This window comes from Arachis hypogaea, chromosome 5, assembly GCF_003086295.3.
Source record: "Arachis hypogaea cultivar Tifrunner chromosome 5, arahy.Tifrunner.gnm2.J5K5, whole genome shotgun sequence".
Lineage (NCBI taxonomy): Eukaryota > Viridiplantae > Streptophyta > Magnoliopsida > Fabales > Fabaceae > Arachis > Arachis hypogaea.
Genome location: NC_092040.1, coordinates 18,151,170 through 18,170,580, shown reverse-complemented (window position 1 = coordinate 18,170,580; position 19,411 = coordinate 18,151,170). Strand labels below are relative to the sequence as shown.

Sequence of the window (19,411 nt, the reverse complement as noted above, 5' to 3'; positions counted from 1 at the left end):
TGCAGCTTGCATTCCAGACAGACTTTGAGAAATCATATTGACTTGTGGTGGACAAAATTGTGATTCCTTTGTTATTGTATTTTGTAAAATTCATTGCTTTTTCAACTATGTGTGGACACAACTCCGTTCAACTTAACCAGCAAGTGTACTGGGTCATCCAAGTAATACCTTACGTGAGTAAGGGTCGATCCCACAGAGATTGTTGGTATGAAGCAAGCTATGGTCACCTTGTAAATCTCAGTTAAGTGGATTCATAGGGTCAAATGTAATTGGATTAGATAATTAAAAGATAAATAAATAAAAAAAGGATAGAAATACTTATGTAGATCAATAGTGGGAATTTCAGATAGGCGTGTGGAGATGCTAGAATCCTCTCGAATCTCTACTTTCCTATTGCTTTCATCCAATCCTTCTTACTCCTTTCCATGGCAAGCTGTATGTAGGGCATCACCATCATCAATGGCTACTTTTAATCCTCTCGGGAAAATGGTCCTATGCGCTGTCACTGCACGGCTAATCGTCTGGAGGCATCACCCTTGACAATGGCTACATCCCATCCTCTCAGTGAAAATGGTCCAAATGCTCTGTCACAGTATGGCTAATCATCTATCGGTTCTCAATCAGGTTGGAGTAGAATCCATTGATTCTTTTGCGTTTGTCATCACGCCCAGCCTTTAGGAGTTTGAAGCTCGTCACAGTCATTCAATACCGGAATCCTACTCGGAATACCACAGACAAGGTTAGACTTTCCGGATCCCCATGAATGCCACCATCTATCTAGCTTATACCACGAAGATTCTGTTGGGGAATCTAAGAGATATGCGCCCGGCCTAGAGTAGAACGGAAGTGGTTGTCAGTCACGCACGTTCATAGGTGAGAATGATGATGAGTGTCACGGATCATCACATTCATCAAAGTGTTGTGCAACGTAGATCTTGGAATAAGAATAAAAGAGAATTGAATAGAAAGTAATAGTAATTGTATTGAAACTTGAGGTACAGCAGAGCTCCACACCCTTAATCTATGGTGTGCAGAAACTCCACCGTTGAAAATACATAAGTGAAAGGTTCAGGCATGGCCGAATGGCCAGCCCCCTTAAACGTGATCAATAGCCTCTTAAGATGAAGAATAAAACAAAACTGAGACCAAAGATGAAACGTGATCAAAGACTCTTAATACACTAGTAAAAAGTCTTATTTATACTAAAACTAGCTACTAGGGTTTACATGAGTAAGTAATTGATGCATAAATCCACTTCCGGAGCCCACTTGGTGTATGTTTGGGATGAGCTTGATCTATCCACGAGCTGAGGCTTTTCTTGGAGTTGAACGCCAATTTATAACGTGTTTTGGGCGTTCAACTCCGGATCATGACGTGTTTCTGGCGTTTAACTCTAGACAGCAGCATGTACTTGGTGTTCAACGCCAAGTTACGTCGTCAATTTCCGAATAAAGTATGAACTATTATATATTTCTGGAAAGCTCTGGATGTCTACTTTCCAACGTCGTTGAGAGCGCGCCAATTGGAGTTCTGTAGCTCCAGAAAATCCATTTCGTGTGCAGGGAGGTCAGATTCCAACAGCATCAGCAGTCCTTTTGTCAGCCTTTTTCAGAGTTTTGCTCAAGTCCCTCAATTTCAGCCAGAAATTACCTGAAATCACAGAAAAACACAAAAACTCATAGTAAAGTCCAGAAATGTAAATTTAACATAAAAACTAATGAAAACATCCCTAAAAGTAGCTTGAACTTACTAAAAACTACCTAAAAACAATGCCAAAAAGCGTATAAATTATCCGCTCATCAACTTGCTGAGTCAATATTTTGTTCTGAGCCAATATGGCATTCAGAGTATCAATCTCAAGAACTCCTTTCTTCTGATTCGTCCCATTGTTCACAGGATTCCTTTCAGAAGTGTACATGAATTGGTTATTTGCAACCATTTCAATGAGTTCTTGAGCTTCTGCAGGCGTCTTCTTCAGATGAAGAGATCCTCCAGCAGAACTATCTAATGAAATCTTGGACAGTTCAGACAGACCATCATAGAAGATACCTATGATGCTCCATTCAGAAAGCATGTCAGAAGGACACTTTCTGATCAATTGTTTGTATCTTTCCCAAGCTTCATAGAGGGATTCACCTTCCTTTTGTCTGAAGGTTTGGACTTCCACTCTAAGCTTACTCAATTTTTGAGGTGGAAAGAACTTTGCCAAGAAGGCATTGACTAGCTTTTCCCAAGAGTTCAGGCTTTCTTTAGGTTGTGAGTCCAACCATATCCTAGCTCTGTCTCTTACAGCAAAAGGGAATAGCATAAGTCTGTAGACCTCAGGGTCAACCCCATTGGTTTTGACAGTGTCACAGATTTGCAAGAACTCAGCTAGAAACTGATGAGGATCTTCCAATGGAAGTCCATGAAACTTGCAATTCTGCTGCATTAGAGAAACAAATTGAGGCTTAAGCTCAAATTTGTTTGCTCCAATGGCAGGGATAGAGATGCTTCTCCCATAGAAGTCGGGAGTAGGTGCAGTAAAGTCACCCAGCACCTTCCTTGCATTGTTGGCATTGTTGTTATTTTTGGCTGCCATGGGTTCTTCTTCTTTGAAGATTTCTGTTAGGTCCTCTACAGAGAGTTGTGCCTTAGCTTCTCTTAGCTTTCGCTTCAAGGTCCTTTCAGGTTCAGGGTCAGCCTCAACAAGAATGCTTTTGTCTTTGCTCCTGCTCATATGAAAGAGAAGAGAACAAAAAAATATGGAATCCTCTATGTCACAGTATAGAGATTCCTTGAGGTGTCAGAAGAAAAGAAAAATAGAAGGAAGAGGTAGAAGAATTCGAACTTATCAAGAAAGATAGAGTTCGAATTGTGCATTAAGGAGGAGTGTTAGTCCATAAATAGAAGGATGTGAGAAGAGGGGAAGAAATTTTTGAAAATTAATTAAAAAGATTTTAAAAATATTTTGAAAAAGATTAATTGATTTTCGAAAACTAAGAGTGGGAAAGAAATCAAGTGATTTTTGAAAAAGATTTTGAAATAAGAAATTAAAAAGATATGATTGAAAACTATTTTGAAAAAGATGTGATTTAAGAAGATATGATTGAAAAAGATATAGTTTTAAAAAGACATGATTGAGAAGATATGATTTGAAAAACAATTTAAAAAGATTTGATTTTGAAAATTAATGACTTGGCTAACAAGAAAAGATATGATTCAAACATTAAACCTTTCTCAACAGAAAAGGCAACATACTTGAAATGTTGAATCAAATCATTAATTGATAGCAAGTATTTTTGAAAATGGAAAGGAATTGATTTTGAAAAAGATTTGATTGAAAAGATTTGATTTGAAAAAGATTTGATTTTGAAAAATTTTGAAAACTTGAAAAAATTGGCATTAAAAACAAAATCTTCCCTCTTGTGCCATCCTGGCGTTAAACGCCCAGAATAGTGCACATTCTGGCGTTTAACGCCCAAAACTCACCCCTTTTGGGCGTTAAACGCCCAGCCAGGCACCCTGGCTGGCGTTTAAACGCCAGTTTTCCTTCTTCATTGGGCGTTTTGAACGCCTAGCTTTTTCTGTGTAATTCCTCTGCACTATGTTCTGAATCTTCAATTCTCTGTATTATTGACTTGAAAAGACACAAATTAAAAATTTTTTGGATTTTTAATAATGAGGAATAATCAAAATGCAACTGAAATCAAATAAACAATGCATGCAAGACACCAAACTTAAAAGTTTGTATACTATTGACACTAACAAGTTGAGAATGCATATGAGAAACAACAAAACACTCAAGACAAGAGAATTTAAAGATCAGAGCAAGTAAATCATCAAGAACAACTTGAAGATCAATGAAGACACATGAAAAATGCAAGAAGAACAGAAACATGCAATTGACACCAAACTTAAAATGAGACTAGTGTCTCAATAAGAAACATAAAATTTTTTGGTTTTTTTATGATTTTGTAATTTTTTTGGTTTTTTCGAAAATTAAGTGGAAAAGAAAATAAAGATATCAAAATTCTTAATGAGAATTCCAGGAATCATGCAATGTTAGTCTAAAGCTTCAGTTTTAAGGAATTAGACATGGCTAGCGAAGCTTCAGCAGGACATTGCATTCAAGAGCTAAATTGTTGAAAATCAATTAGCTTTGGTGATGATAAGAACATCACCTTGAAACACTAGAATTCATTCTTAAGAACTCTGAAGAAAAATACCTAATCTAAGCAACAAGATGAACCGTCAGTTGTCCAACAACAAACAATCCCCGGCAACGGCGCCAAAAACATGGTGCACAAAATTGTGATCATCAATGGCGCCATCAACATGGTACGCACAATTGTAATCTCAACTCTTTATCACAAGTTCGCACAACTAACCAGCAAGTGCACTAGGTCGTCCAAGTAATAAACCTTACGCGAGTAAGGGTCGATCCCACGGAGATTGTTGGTATGAAGCAAGCTATGGTCACCTTATAAATCTTAGTCAGGCAGATTCAAATGGTTATGGATGATATATGAATAAAGCATAAAGATAGAGATACTTATGTAATTCATTGGTGAGAATTTCAAATAAGCGAATGGAGATGCTTTGTCCCTTCCGTCTCTCTGCTTTCCTACTGTCTTCATCCAATCCTTCTTACTCCTTTCCATGGCAAGCTGTATGTAGGGTTTTACCGTTGTCAGTGGCTACCTCCCATCCTCTCAGTGAAAATGTTCTACGCACCCTGTCACGGCACGGCTAATCATCTGTCGGTTCTCAATCAGGTTGGAATAGAATCCAGTGATTCTTTTGCGTCTGTCACTAACACCCAGCCTTCAGGAGTTTGAAGCTCGTCACAGTCATTCAATCATTGAATCCTACTCAGAATACCACAGACAAGGTTTAGACCTTCCGGATTCTCTTGAATGCCGCCATCAATTCTAGCTTATACCACGAAGATTCCGATCAAGGGATCCAAGAGATAAACATTCAAGCCTTGTTTGCTTGTAGAACAGAAGTGGTTGTTAGGCACTTGTTCATAAGTGAGAATGATGATGAGTGTCACATAATCATCACATTCATCATGTTCTTGGGTGAAAATGAATATCTTAGAACAAGAATAAGCTGAATTGAATAGAAGAACAATAGTAATTACATTAACACTCGAGGTACAGCAGAGCTCCACACCTTAATCTATGGTGTGTAGAAACTCCACCATTGAAAATACATAAGAACAAGGTCTAGGCATGGCCGTGAGGCCAGCCCCCATGATCTAAGATAGCATAAGAATAAAGATAGCTACAAAGATAAGAATACAATAGTAAAAGGTCCTATTTGTAGAGAACTAGTAGCCTAGGGTTTACAAGGATGAGTAAATGACATAAAAATCCACTTCCGGGCCCACTTGGTGTGTTCTTGGGCTGGGCATTGAAGCATTTTCGTGTAGAGACTTCTCTTGGAGTTAAACGCCAGCTTTTGTGCCAGTTTGGGCGTTTAACTCCCATTCTTGTGCCAGTTCCGGCGTTTAACGCCAGGCAGTTTTGAGCTGATTTGGAACGCCGGTTCGGGCCACCAAATCTCGGGCAAAGTATGAACTATTATATATTGCGGGAAAGTCCAGGATGTCTACTTTTCAACGCAGTTAAGATCGCGCCAATTGGGCTTCTGTAGCTCCAGAAAATCCACTTCGAGTGCAGGGAGGTCAGAATCCAACAGCATCTGTGGTCCTTTTCAGTCTCTGAATCAGATTTTTGCTCAGGTCCCTCAATTTCAGCCAGAAAATACCTGAAATCACAGAAAAACATACAAACTCATAGTAAAGTCCAGAAAAGTGAATTTTAACTAAAAACTAATAAAAATATACTAAAAACTAACTAAAACATACTAAAAACATACTAAAAACATTGCCAAAAAGCGTATAGATTATCCGCTCATCAACGTGACTCTTAACGTGGGAAATGATGGCTTCGAGAGAGTTATTGGCAATCACTTTTCTCATTAACTTTGCAAGTTACCTCCCATTCCACGTTAGTGGCCACGTTAATTAGATTAACGTGACTGCTAAGTGGTTCCTCCTTGCTTCCTTTGGTCCTGAAATCAAGCAATAGAGTGCATCAAAGTTCTAGTCCAAGTCATGGGTAATGCAACATACAATTTGTCACTAAATTTATGCAAAATCCTTATGAAATCATGTAAAATGCACAATGTATGCTTGAATCAAGGTGTAAGTGAATATCTACCCAAAACTAGCTTATTTCATAAGGAAATGCATGAAACTACCCTAAAAACAGTAAAGAAAAGGTCAGTGAAACTGGCAAAGATGCCCTTGCATCAGAAACTTCCCTTTGATGTTGCAATCTTTGATGTGAACTCCCCTTTTCTTTTATTCACTTGGCTCCTCCTGAATGTTTGCATTTTTCAACCTATGATCAATATAATTTTCATAAAAACAATGCCGGACATCCAAAAACTATTTAAATATTTTTGAACTAGCAAATATTTACAAGGATGTTAACCCAAACAAAATGATCATTTAGCCTTAATAAAAAAATTATCAATAAGAACTATAGACTAATTAAAACAGCTATATTAGTACCATAAAAAATAGTACCACACCCTATCCATAATTCATATCAAAACATATCAAAATATTGCAATAATTCACAACATAATTTATTTCATCACAATTCATTCACTCCCTTTTTTGTTATCAAGGAGAGTTAGCAATCTTTGCACAAAATGTTAAGTGTCCAAATGCAAATCAATAGTGCATATAGTTCAGAGCAAATAGTGTATAACTAACTATTACAGTCATCCAGAAAGTTAAAAGTATTTAAACTATTCAGAAAACATGTTCTTAGAAAGCAGCAGCATTAAACAGGAGCTAGACATCAGATCCCTCATCCTCAGTTCCCAAACGATCTTCTTCTTGCTCAGACATCGCTTGCTCATCTTCCAAGGAATCTATGTACTTTAAAAGCACTTCAACTTGGCTTTGAGACTTCCATAAGGAATTCTCATTTTGTATAGCCAGTTTCCTAGCTTGTTAGCTCGAGTTGATTATTTGTTTTGTGAGGTTCGAAAATTCCTGTAAGACATCCTTCACGATGGCATTCATCAAGTACATATGAGAGGATGATGTCCCGGCAGCTGATAGAGGAGGAATGCTTTCGTCCTCTTCTTCTATAACAATGTCCTTGGCAGCTTAAGTTCCTTTTGATCGCTTAATTGAACCACCGTCCTTAAGAGATGAAATTCTATTCTCTTGGGTCTCATTGTTTATATCAATACCAAAGTACTCAAAGAGGCAATTCAAAAACATGCCATATGATAGAAAATTATTTTTGCCACTTTGATACAGATATGCATATGGCATATCATCAAATATGCAAAAGAAATTTCAGTTTTGTTGATGATGGCATAGAGAACTAAGGTGCCACAAAGATTCACTCGCTAATAAGAACCACTTTGAGGCAAGATAATGTGAGTGATAATGCAGCGGAGTTAGACTTTAGCAGGACCTAGGGCTTGATGGTTGGGGGTAACACAATCCATAGAAACTTATTTTCACATATGTTTGCCAACACATCTTTGTATGAAATGCCTATATCATTATCCCATTTTTCAGAGATGTAGGCATTGATGTCCACATCATAATAATCAAGGGCTTCACCAATGAATTCTTTATTTAAATAAATTTCTTGGCCTTTTACATATACGTGAACAGATTCCTCACGATAGTACATATTAGCATAGAATTCTCTAACCAATTTAGGATAGACAGGTTTTCTAATTTCAAATAATTTTTTTTAGTCCAAATAAACTATATTTTCAACAAAGTCTATTCATTTATTGGCTAAAGCCTTCAAATCAGCAACAAAAGTTAAATAAAGAGGTCTTTTAGAAACAATGGCTCTATGAAATTCAAAGTTCATGCTTGAAGAAAAATGAAGTGGATTATGGTAAGAATGAGGAAGGTTACCGACATGGAATATAAAATCTACAGTGTCAGGATTTGAGGTTCTTTTATAGCATTAAGGAAAGGTCCTCGGTTACCTTTTGAAGGACGACTAGACGGTGCAGAACATCCTTGAGGACGGGATGAGGAGCGAGGAGGTGGAAAAATTGGAGGTTCTTCATCACTCATAGGTTTCTTTTCTTTTGCCTTAGAAGTTCCAGCTTCAGTCGGCGTCAAGGATGGATGCGAGAGGTGTTTTTGGTTCATGCCAAAGGTTCGGGAACAAGAGAGGAGTGTGAAGAAGAATGGGAGTGAATACGAATATGAGTGTGGGCTTGGCCTTTATGAGAAGGATTTTTTGGAGTAAGATAGGTTCCTGAGCCTCTTCGAGTTGTAACCTTCTTACTCATCTTTATAAAACCTTAATGAATGCGGTTATGGGAGTCGTGGAGGTTGGAGAAGATGAGGGGTTTTCAATAACTACTCTAAGTGCTTTGAAAATGTTTGAAAACACAAACTGATCTTAAAAAAAATGAAAAGATGTTTCAAATAAAATATGATTTTGAAAGGATATGTAAGGAAGTAGTTTGAAAGGGGACAAGTGAAGTTTAAAATTTGAACATCAGAATTTGGTTTGACTTGAAAAGAAATCCTAAAAATTAAATACTTTTTAATGTAAGTGATCAAAACAAACAATGAGATCCACATCATAGAGTAGAACTTCTTCCTTTTGGGTCTTATGGTGATTTTAAAGAAATACAATGGTCCACAAAAGATTCAACTTTGACCCAATATATTAATTATACCAACACCCAGTCTAACATTCAGAGAACTTAGAGGGAGTCATCATTTGTCTAGTTTTATCTCCTATCAACCTGAGAGACAAAACCAATCAGAAAGCAACATCATTAGATTGATTCAGGAATTCAGATTCAACAATATCCAATGCTTTTCTCAACTTGTAAAATATGTCTTCAGACAGAGGTTTAGTGAAAATATCTGCAAGTTGATCCTTAGAGTTTACAAATTATATTTCAATTGTACACTTTTGCACATGTTCCCTAATGGAGTAAAATCTCATTTCAATGTGCTTTGTTCTTAAGTGAAAAATTATATTTTTAAAAATGTTTATTGCACTCATATCACAAAATAAAGAGATACTATTGACTTGCAATTTATAATCTGCAAGTTGTGTTTTAAGCCATAACAACTTAGAACAATAAGAAAAAGCGGCTATATGTTCAATCTTGACTGTGGATAATGCAACTGTAGCATGTTTCTTGCTTGACCACATGTTTAGGGACTATCCAAGGAAGCAACAGATGCCAGACATGCTTCTTTTATCAACTCTATCACTGATAAAATCTGCGTCATAATATCCCACTACACAAAACTCATCAGACTTAGGATACCAAAAACCAAAATTAGCAATGCCATTAATTTATCTAATGATTCTTTATACAGTTGAAAGATGTGATTCTTTAGGTTGTGATTGGAATCTAGAACAAACTCCAACACTTTAAGTAATATCTGGTCTAAAAGATGTTAGATACATAAGAGATTCGATCATTTCTCTATACCTTTTTTCATCCACATCTTTTTCTTTTTCATCCTTCTGAGGTTTAGAGTTTGGATGCATTGGTGTACTCATTGGTTTGGAATTTTCTAAACCAAATTTCTTTACCAATTTTTTGGCATATTTATTTTGGTGCACAAAAATTCTACTAGGAGTTTATTTGATTTGGAGTCCTAGGAAGAATGTGAGTTCTCCCATCATACTCATATCAAACTCACTAGTCATTAAGTTTCCAAAATCAGCACACAAGACTTCATTAGCTAATCCAAACACAATGTCATCCACATAAACTTGAACAAGAATGAAATTATCATTAGATTCTTTAATAAAAATAGTTGTCTCCGTGGTACTTCTTTGAAAATTATTTTTTAATAAGAAAGAGCTAAGTCTTTCATACCAAGTCTAGGAGCTTATCTCAAACCATAAAGAGCTTTAGAGAGTTTAGAAATATGGTTTGGAAAATCTTTGTTTTTAAAACCACCTCTCTATCAATAATACCATTCAAAAAGACACATTTGACATCCATTTGAAAAAGTTTGAACTCTTTGTGTGTGACATAAGCAAGCAATAATCTTATTGCTTCCATCCTTGCAATCGGAGAAAAAGATTCATCGAAGTTGATGTCCTCTTCTTGATCATACCCTTGAGCCACAAGTCTTGCCTTATTTCTTGCAATACTACCATACTCACCCAATTTGTTTCAAAAGATCCATTTGGTACCATTCACCTTTTTCCCATTTGAATTTGGCACCAATGTCCAAACTTCATTTTTCTCAAATTGGATTAGCTCTTCTTCCATTGCCTTAACTCATGATGGATCATCAAGAGCCTCTTTCACATTTTGAAGCTTTATTTGAGAGAAGAGATCAAGATCATTTTGTTCCATTTTTATTATATTTGATGATCTTGTGGTAACTACTTGAGATGGATCTCCAATTATGAACTCTTGTGGATAGTTTTTCAATAACTTTCATTCTCTGGGTTTGGGCGTGGTGAGAGTAGATATGGTCTAATCAGATTCAAAATTATTGAGAGTTTCATGATTTTCTGCTGCGATAGGAGACAAAATAGAATTTCTCCTGCAATTTGATCTCCAAAATCAAAGACAGTATTTTCCAGCAAGGGATATGACTTAGCTTCACTTGGGTGTCACTTGAGTTTTGTTCAACTTCAATTCCTGCATCATTTTCTTTAATAACACTTGAAACAGAGTTAGATTCACAAAAGGTAACACACATGGTCTCTTCAATAATCCTATGTTCACTTAGGTACATCCTATAAGCTTTGCTTATAGTTGAGTATCCTACAAAAATACCTTCATAAAATTTTAGATCAAAATTTTTAAGATTGTCTCTTGTATTCAAAACAAAACATTTACATCAAAATATATGAAAATAGTTAAGATTTTGAGGGATTTCTTTCCATAGCTTATATGAAATTTTCTTTAAAAACTTTTGAATGATGGTTCGATTCAAAATATAGTAAGTTATGTTCACTACTTCAGCCCATAAGAATTTAGGTACATCATTTCACAAATCATAGCTCGAGCCATTTCTTGTACACTTCTACTTCTCCTTTCAATAATCCAATTTTGTTGAGGTATTCCAGGACAAGAAAAGTTGCGAGATATACCAAATTCATCACAAAAAGATTCAAAATCTTGGTTTTTAAATTTCTTTTCATGATCACTTCTAATAGAAGCAATCTTCCAATTTTTCTCATTTTGAATTTTTTTGCACAAAGTAATGAAAACTGAAAAAGCATCATTTTTATGAGCTAAGAAAAGAATCCATCCGAACTTGTGTAATAATCAACTACTATTAAGCCATAGTGTTTGCCACCTAGGCTTTGAGTCCTAGTGGGACCAAGAAGATTAATATGTAGCAATTCCAATAGTCTTTTAGTTGAGATGTCATCCTTAGATTTAAAAGAGTTTTTATTATGTTTACCCAATTGACAAGCATCACAAGAGATATCTTTGTCAAACTGGATATTAGGAAGACCTCTAACCAAATCTTTTTTCACAAGCTTAGAAATTTAAAATATGCTAGCATGTCCTAATTTCTTATGCCACAACTATTTTTCGGATTTCATAGAAGTAAATCAAGCTATATTTGTTTCTTAAGTTCCTTTAAAGTGAGACCATACATATTATTACATCTTTTAGCAATGAACAAAGTTTCACCCGACTATTCACAGACAACTAAACATTCCAACTTTTTAAAAATAACCCAATAACCTAAATCACATAGTTGACTAATGCTTAGAAGATTATGTTCCAGTCCATCAAACAAAAATACATTATCAATTAAGGTAGAGAAACTCTTACCAACCTCACCTACGGCCACTATCTTCCGTTTTCTATCATCACCGAATTTACAAATCCTCTATCATACTTGTTGAGCTTGATGAAGAATATGGACTTTCCAGTCATGTGCCTTAAGCATTGATAAACCCCAATTTTGTGGTTTATCTTGTGCTTAATGTAGGGGATTTTATCACCTTTTTCCAATATTTATTCAATAAAATAGCATGGTTTTATAATTCTCCTTGATTTCTTAGGGCATTTCATGCAGAATTGAAGATTGAGTAAAAGGGGAGCAATTGTATGAAGAATAGCATCATGTAGTTTAGTTTCTAGAGAGAGATGCTCCCTCTTCTCTCTAGAATTAGGGTTCTAGGGTTATTTGCATCATAGATCCATGTTCAATTCTTGTTTTCATCTTGCTTTCATTGTGATTTCTTGTTTCTACACCTTTATTTCTCTTGGTTTTCTTGTTAATTTTACTTAATGCTCTCTTTTGTGTTGATGAACTCATGTTGGATTTGGATCTCCTTTAATGAAAATTGATGTTTGATGTTTTATTGATGATTTGAGTTGGTGATCTTGTTTCCTTTGCAATTTATTATGTTTTCCTTTCATACCCACCAAGTGTTTGACAAAATGCTTGGTTGGGCTTTAGAGTAGATTTTTGAGCATTCTTGGCTTGGAAAGAAAAACTAGGTGATCTTGAGTCATTAAACCCAACTATGTTGGTGATCTAGAGTTGTTAGCTAGTAGTATTGTTTTCATTAACTCTAATCTCTTGCTAATTCACTTAGTGAGTTGATTAGGATATTTGAATTGAGATTAGCTAGTCTTATTAGATTTTCTTCGAGTGTGAAGATAACATGATATCTTCTTCCATCGTCGAGGATGGCGTAATAAGATAAATTCTTGTTAATTATTGTTATTAGTGACTATGATAGAAAGCTTAGATTCTCAATTCTTGCCAAGGATGTCTCTCTTTTATTAATTGCTTTCTTTAGTTGTTCCTTTACTTTTCTTTCCCTTTTTTCCAAATCAAACCCCCTTACATCTTCATAGCCAATAATTGAGCACTTCATCGTAATTCGTTGTGAGATGACCCGAGGTTTAAATACTTCAGTTAAAAATTCTTATTGAGATTTGTACTTGTGAAAACCAATATTTTTTATTGGGAGGATTGTTTGTTGGTTTAGAGCTATACTTACAACGAGAAGACTTCATTCATTTGAGGAAATTCTTTAGACCGACGACAAACCTCTTTTATCAAAATGGCGCCGTTGCCAAGGAACTGCAATGATGTTATGTTATTGGCTATTGTAAATATTGTGAATATGTTTGTCTTTTGTTACATTGTTTGTTTTTGATTTGGTTTTCTTAATTTCTTGTTAGTTTTATTTTTTATTCCTCTTGCTACTATGAATTCTCACCCCTTTGGCTATGAGTTGGGTTCAAACTATGTTTTAGGGAATGGAAGCTTCAATGAGGATGCGCATTGAGGATGGAAAAATTGAAGACGGGAGGAGCCTCAAGAGGTTGATCACTCTTCATGGCAACCACCTCCGATTTTTCATAGGTATAATTCTGATACTAACGCATATCAATGTTGTGGATGTGGTGACCCTCATTGTGATTGTCAATCACAATCACCATATGCCTATGAACCACCCCCTTAACCTAGTTTTGAACCACCATACTCACAAGCCCCTCACTACCAAACACCCCCATATGACCCTCATCCTTATCCACCATACCAACCACCTTGTGAACCATATGAACTATATGAAGAACCACCACCTCCATGCTATTACCAAGATGAACCACCTCCAATGTATGATGACTTTTGACCACAAAATGAACTCCTCTTTTTTACCACAACCCTCCATGAAAAAATATCCACATCTATTGGTCCAAGAGCAACATGATCCTACTTATATTAGTCAAGTGGAACAAGAGCCAATAGATCACTACAAGGAAGCAGTGGATCAGCTTCAAGTAATCATCTACCAAAGAGAGCAAGAGGAAGCCCAAAGAATGAAAGAAGTTATCGAGGCTAACCTTACCAAATTTAAAGCCAATGTGGATGCATGGGATTCATACCGTAGACAGAGCATCTCCACGGGTGAATGTAGAGAATTAACCGAAGAGCGGAGCATGGAGTGTGTCATGCAACAAGTGAAAGAGGAAGAGATTTTTAATGAAGAAGAAGTGGTTGAAGAGTTAGGCAAAGTTGAGCAAGAGGTGAGTTCCAAGTTTGAGAACAATTCTACACCAAGTGACATTGTTGATGATTTTGTGGAAGTTATTGAATCACCTCCCAATTATGAACCCTTTCCCCCAAACAATGAAACCTCTCTTCCTACACCACCTCCAATGGACGAAGGTTGCCATGCCTTCATGCTAGAACACAGAAATCTCAGTTCTCGTATCCTAAAGCATGAAGAGGAGATGCAAGAGGAGTTTAAGAAGGTAGACGCCCCGATTGTTACCATGGCGGAAGTTGTTAGCAACATGGCCCCCTCCCGCCTAAGCTTATACAATCAAGACTCTCCCATTGTTGAAAGTGGAAAAAACTAGGCCAGAAGAAGTGGTCGAAGACTTAGGAGATGTTGGAAGTCCATGGGGATGTATACTGGGAGAGACCTCTTCCAGGAAGCTTGATATTGATGTCGAGAAGGGTGTACAATCTCCAAGACATATCATGGTGGAAGACTTTAAAGAGGTTGATCAAGAGATGGATTCAATCATTGATGAATCCCTATCTACAAGTAAATCCTCCTCCATTGGACTTAACATAAAGATTAAGGAAGAAGACACCTCACCTCCCATACCCTTGGTAAGCAATGATGAAGAGCTTGAACTGGAAGAAAGCTACCAAGAGGAGGAGGTTGAGGTTGAAGAAAGTTGTCAAGAGGTGAAGACAATCAAGGAAGAGCACAAGAGAGTGGACCTCGCATTGTCTAAGTGTGGGGAGGTCCCTCTTCCTAAGTCACCATCTAACACAACATTCAAGTGGGTAAAATTCTTATCCCTAAGCTTTACTTTCCCACTTGAATATGGCTTGATTGAAAATGATAGAAAACTTAGAACTCTTTGTGGAGTTAAGAGTATGAGAGAATTACGTGGTGGTTGGAAACATCACTCTAGGTTAATGATAGTTGCATGCTCAAGGTTGAATAGCAATGGTTGGTGTAGAACCAAATTGCATGAGTCTAGGAGAATGTTTGGGTGCTCAGATGAGAATTCGAGTCGCCTACCACCCGGATGGAACAATGATGATCAATTAGAAGATGGGTGTGAGAATAATATATGGGATCCCGGATTACAATGAGAGGATCACCTTTGGGAGCCCATGGTCTGTGAAGAATTCCATCAAAGCTTGGAGCTTAAAATTTTGAATGATGGAGCCTATTGGAAGTCCAAGCATTGGTGGATGTTCAAGGATGGATTCAAGCACAAGCCACCTTGATAAAGAGCTCTCCATAAGTCCAACTTAAGGACAATAAACAAAAGTGTTAGGTGGGAGACACCCCACTATGGTAAACTCTTTCCACTCTCTTATAAATTTGATTAATAAGTGATTTGAGTTGCCATTGTAGGTAGTTTCTCCTCTTCATTTATCCTTGATTTAACACTTTGGTTGTTAGTTGGTTCAGGATGCACCTTTGTGTTGGATTGCGTTTTACCTGAGGTGCAAGTTATGGTTGTTTAATATTTGAAATTTTTCAAAAAAAAAAAGGGGCATGCACGCGTACGCATACGCGCCGATGCGTCAACGAAGATCCCATACATCATACCCGAGAGTTGTGCGAACTTGGCATGAGGATTATGCTTTTAGCGCAAGTTTCATTCCATGTGTACGCGTACCCTACGCGTACCCGTCGCTGCACACACTCCACCTCCACGCCTAAGCGTATAGGACGCTTACGGGTCTATCGCTTTTCTGTCATCCCACGCGCACGCATCTGTGACGCGTACGCATGGATTCAAATTCAATAACCCTCATCTACGCGAGAAGCCTTAGCCATTCGCGTCCTTCCCTCTTTCCTTCCAATGTTCCGTTTCTTTCTTTCTTCTTCCTCCAGAACCACCACTGCCAGCCACCCTCGCCTACTGCCGACCATTGTCCGGCGACCTGACCGCCGCCGGTGACCACCCTTCCTTCCTCTCCTTTTCCTTTTCCTTTTCCCTTCTCTTTTTTCCATCTCTTCCCTTCTCTGACCGTTCACCTCAGCGCCACCGCCAGAGCCGCCGTGGTCCTCTATTGCCACCGGCGAGCCTCATTCGACCACCACCAACAACTTTTCACTCCCTATCTTGTTTCTTCCGTTCTCGTTGCTACAAACAGAGGGGAGCTCTGCCTCTCTGCTCTGCATCTCACTGAGCTCAGCACTGCCCCTGTCTTTCACTGCTTCGTGCCACCGCAAGCCACTGTTTTGCCGTCATCCCTAGTTGGCATTACTTCTCATCCCTCCACAATTCTGTTCCTACCTTTTCCCTAGGTTCCCCTGTCCGCTCTGCATTTTCTATTCTTAGCTTTCTGTTCTGTTTAGTTATTTGGTTAGTGTTGTTTAATTCTGTTTGATTAGGTTAGTTAGAATTGCATGTGGTTAGGTAGCTAGGATGTGGTTAGAGGATTTTAGGCCTGATAATTGCTCCGTTCTTGTTGTCTGAAACAGCTGAGTTAATTTTCTTTGCTGAATGGTGAATGATGTTGTTGTTCTATGTATAGATTGTTACTGCTTGCTGAATTGAATTATGTTATTCTGCTTAATGTCGCCTGAACCATATGAATTGGTCAATTATTTTGCTTGTTGATGCTATCTAGATTTATATGCATAATTTTGTTGCTGTTTGTTATCCAGGAATGTCCATTTTACTACCGGAATGCTGTCAAAATTTTTGGAAAGCAATCTATTGTTAACTTGCAACTTAGGGATTGAACTTAGCACTTTTTGGTTTAAAAATTCATTCAATTTATACCAAGTGCAATTCCTTAGTTAATTTGGTTGGCATTCCCATTTTATTTTGACTCCCGTTGATGTGCATTGAAATTGGTTAATTCAAGGAACTATTTGTCAAATTTTTGTGTCAAATAGTACCTTGACTAACTAAGCAATGTGAACCTTCTTGTGTTTTCAACATTTCAAGTTAAGTCAAATGCTTTATGACTTCTTGGTTAAGGTTCAATTTTCAACTTACTTGCCCAATGAACCTAATGCCAAAGCCCACCATTTGATTTAGACTTGTCTTTCTTGATAGAGGTTCATACATGTGTAACAATTGGTGCCTTCCACTGGTGTGAACCCTTTTGAACTCAAATTGCTTTCAACTTTCTTTTGGTTACACCAAGTGCTAATCCTAATTCTTTTAACACTAATTTTTACAAACTTAGTGATCATGAACATTGATGATGACTTGCTTTTCTATTGTATGCTTTTACGCAATTTATATTTCATCATCGATGACGTGCATCATCCTCATGAATGTGAGTGTGCTTGTTTCTTATTATTTGTGAACTTCTCTTGGTTATGCTCCATCATGGTCATACCACTAATTTCTAACCACTTTTCTAACTTTTGACTTAATTGACTCTCTAACTTTTCAAATTAACCCTTTCACATTCTTTTGGGGTATGACAATTGTGGTTGCTCAACAAACAAGCACTTGACTGTTATTGCATGAATTTCTTGGTTTGTACTCCGTCTGAGATTTGGATTTTGTTTTCTTGCATTCCAAGAATTTCTTTCTTTAAATCACTTCATGAACATATCTCAATCCTCTTGTCACATGTTTTCTGTCTGCTACTTGATTCCTTGCTTTATATTCCTCTACCTTACTTAATTGTCTGTATCCTGTGTTTCTATTTTTCCAAGATGTCTAATAGAGGAAAAGGTAAAGCAAAGGTTACCCCCCGAAAAAAGAAGCAACCTTAGTCTTCCACTGCTTCTGCACTCTCTGGCTATACTAAGATACGCCTCTCCGACAAGGAGAAGGCAGATCAGCTTTTACCCCCTACTGAGGGAGAAAGGTTTCCTAACCTCTACTGTGAGCTCCGCTTTTCGATCTATTAGGGGAGACTTCTGAATTTGGAGAAGAAGCTTCCTATCCCTTCCGATTTGAGGCAATCTATTGAGTCTCGAATTGAGGGGTTAGGCATGTCTTTTATTGATCGGGAGTTAACCAAGGTGAATGAGTCATGTGTCCGTGAGTTTTACTGCAACTTCTTTCAACCGACCCTTGACTCGATTCACCTGCGAGGCGGGCATATTCTGATGATAGAAGCTTATATTGAGGATGCACTCCATTGTCTGCCCAGGGCCAGTGGTGCACGAAAATTACACTCACACTATGTAATTCCGCACAACTAACCAGCAAGTGCACTGGGTCATCCAAGTAATACCTTACGTGAGTAAGGGTCGATCCCACAGAGATTGCCGGCTTGAAGCAAGCTATGGTTATCTTATTATTCTTAGTCAGGATATCAATAGTGATTCTTAGTTTTAATTGTAAAAAGTGAAAAAGCATGAAATGAGTACTTGTTACGCAGTAATGGAGAATGGGTTGGAGTTTTGGAGATGCTCTGTCCCTTGAATTTCTACTTTCTTACTGTCTTCTTCTTCACGCACGCAGGTCTCCTTCCATGGCAAGCTGTATGTTGGTGGATCACCATTATCAATGGCTACCAGCCGTCCTCTCAGTGAAAAGGGTCCATGTACATGGCTAATCATCTGTTGGTTCTCACTAATGTTGGAATAGGATCCATTGATCCTTTTGCGTCTGTCACTACGCCCAACATTTGTGAGTTTGAAACTCGTCACAGTCATCTCTTCCCGGATCCTACTCAGAATACCACAGACAAGTTTTAGACTTTCCGGATCTCAGAAATACTGCCAATTGATTCTAGCTTATACCACGAAGACTCTGATCTCATGGATTTGAATGCTCTGTTGTCAGGAGAGGCAGTCAAACTCATGAGCCAGGAACCCAAGAAACATCCATTCAATCTAAGGTAAAATGAAAGTGGTTGTCAGGCATGCGTTCATAGGTTGAGAATGGTGATGGGTGTCACGGATTATCACATTCATCATGTTAAAGTGCGAATGAACATCTTAGAATAGAAACAAGCGTGATTGAATAGAAAACAGAAATAATTGCATTAATTCATCGAGACACAGCAGAGCTCCTCACCCCCAACCATGGGGTTTAGAGACTCATGCCGTCAAATATACAAATTCAGATGTAAAATGTCATGAGGTACAAAATAAATCTCTAAAAGTAGTTTATATACTCAACTAGTAACCTAGGTTTACAGAAAATGAGTAAACTAAGATAGATAGTGCAGAAATCCACTTCTGGGGCCCACTTGGTGTGTGCTGGGGCTGAGCATTGAAGCTTTCACGTGCATAGGCTATTCATGGAGTTAAACGCCAGTTTGTAACCTGTTTTTGGCGTTTAACTCTGGTTTGTAACTTGTTTCTGGCGTTTAACGCCAGAATAGGGCAGAAAGCTGGCATTGAACGCCAGTTTGCATCATCTAAACGTGAGCAAAGTATAAACTATTATATATTGCCGGAAAGCCCTAGATGTCTACTTTCCA

At 37.6% G+C, this 19,411-nt stretch overlaps 1 non-coding gene across 1 annotated transcript; it reads left to right on the top strand.

The window, feature by feature from the left end:
- Positions 1-2,068: 2,068 nt before the first annotated feature.
- On the top strand, positions 2,069-2,176 carry LOC112804490 (small nucleolar RNA R71). Its single transcript, XR_003203104.1, has one exon. It is a non-coding gene; the product is annotated as a small nucleolar RNA R71 (small nucleolar RNA).
- Positions 2,177-19,411: the final 17,235 nt, after the last annotated feature.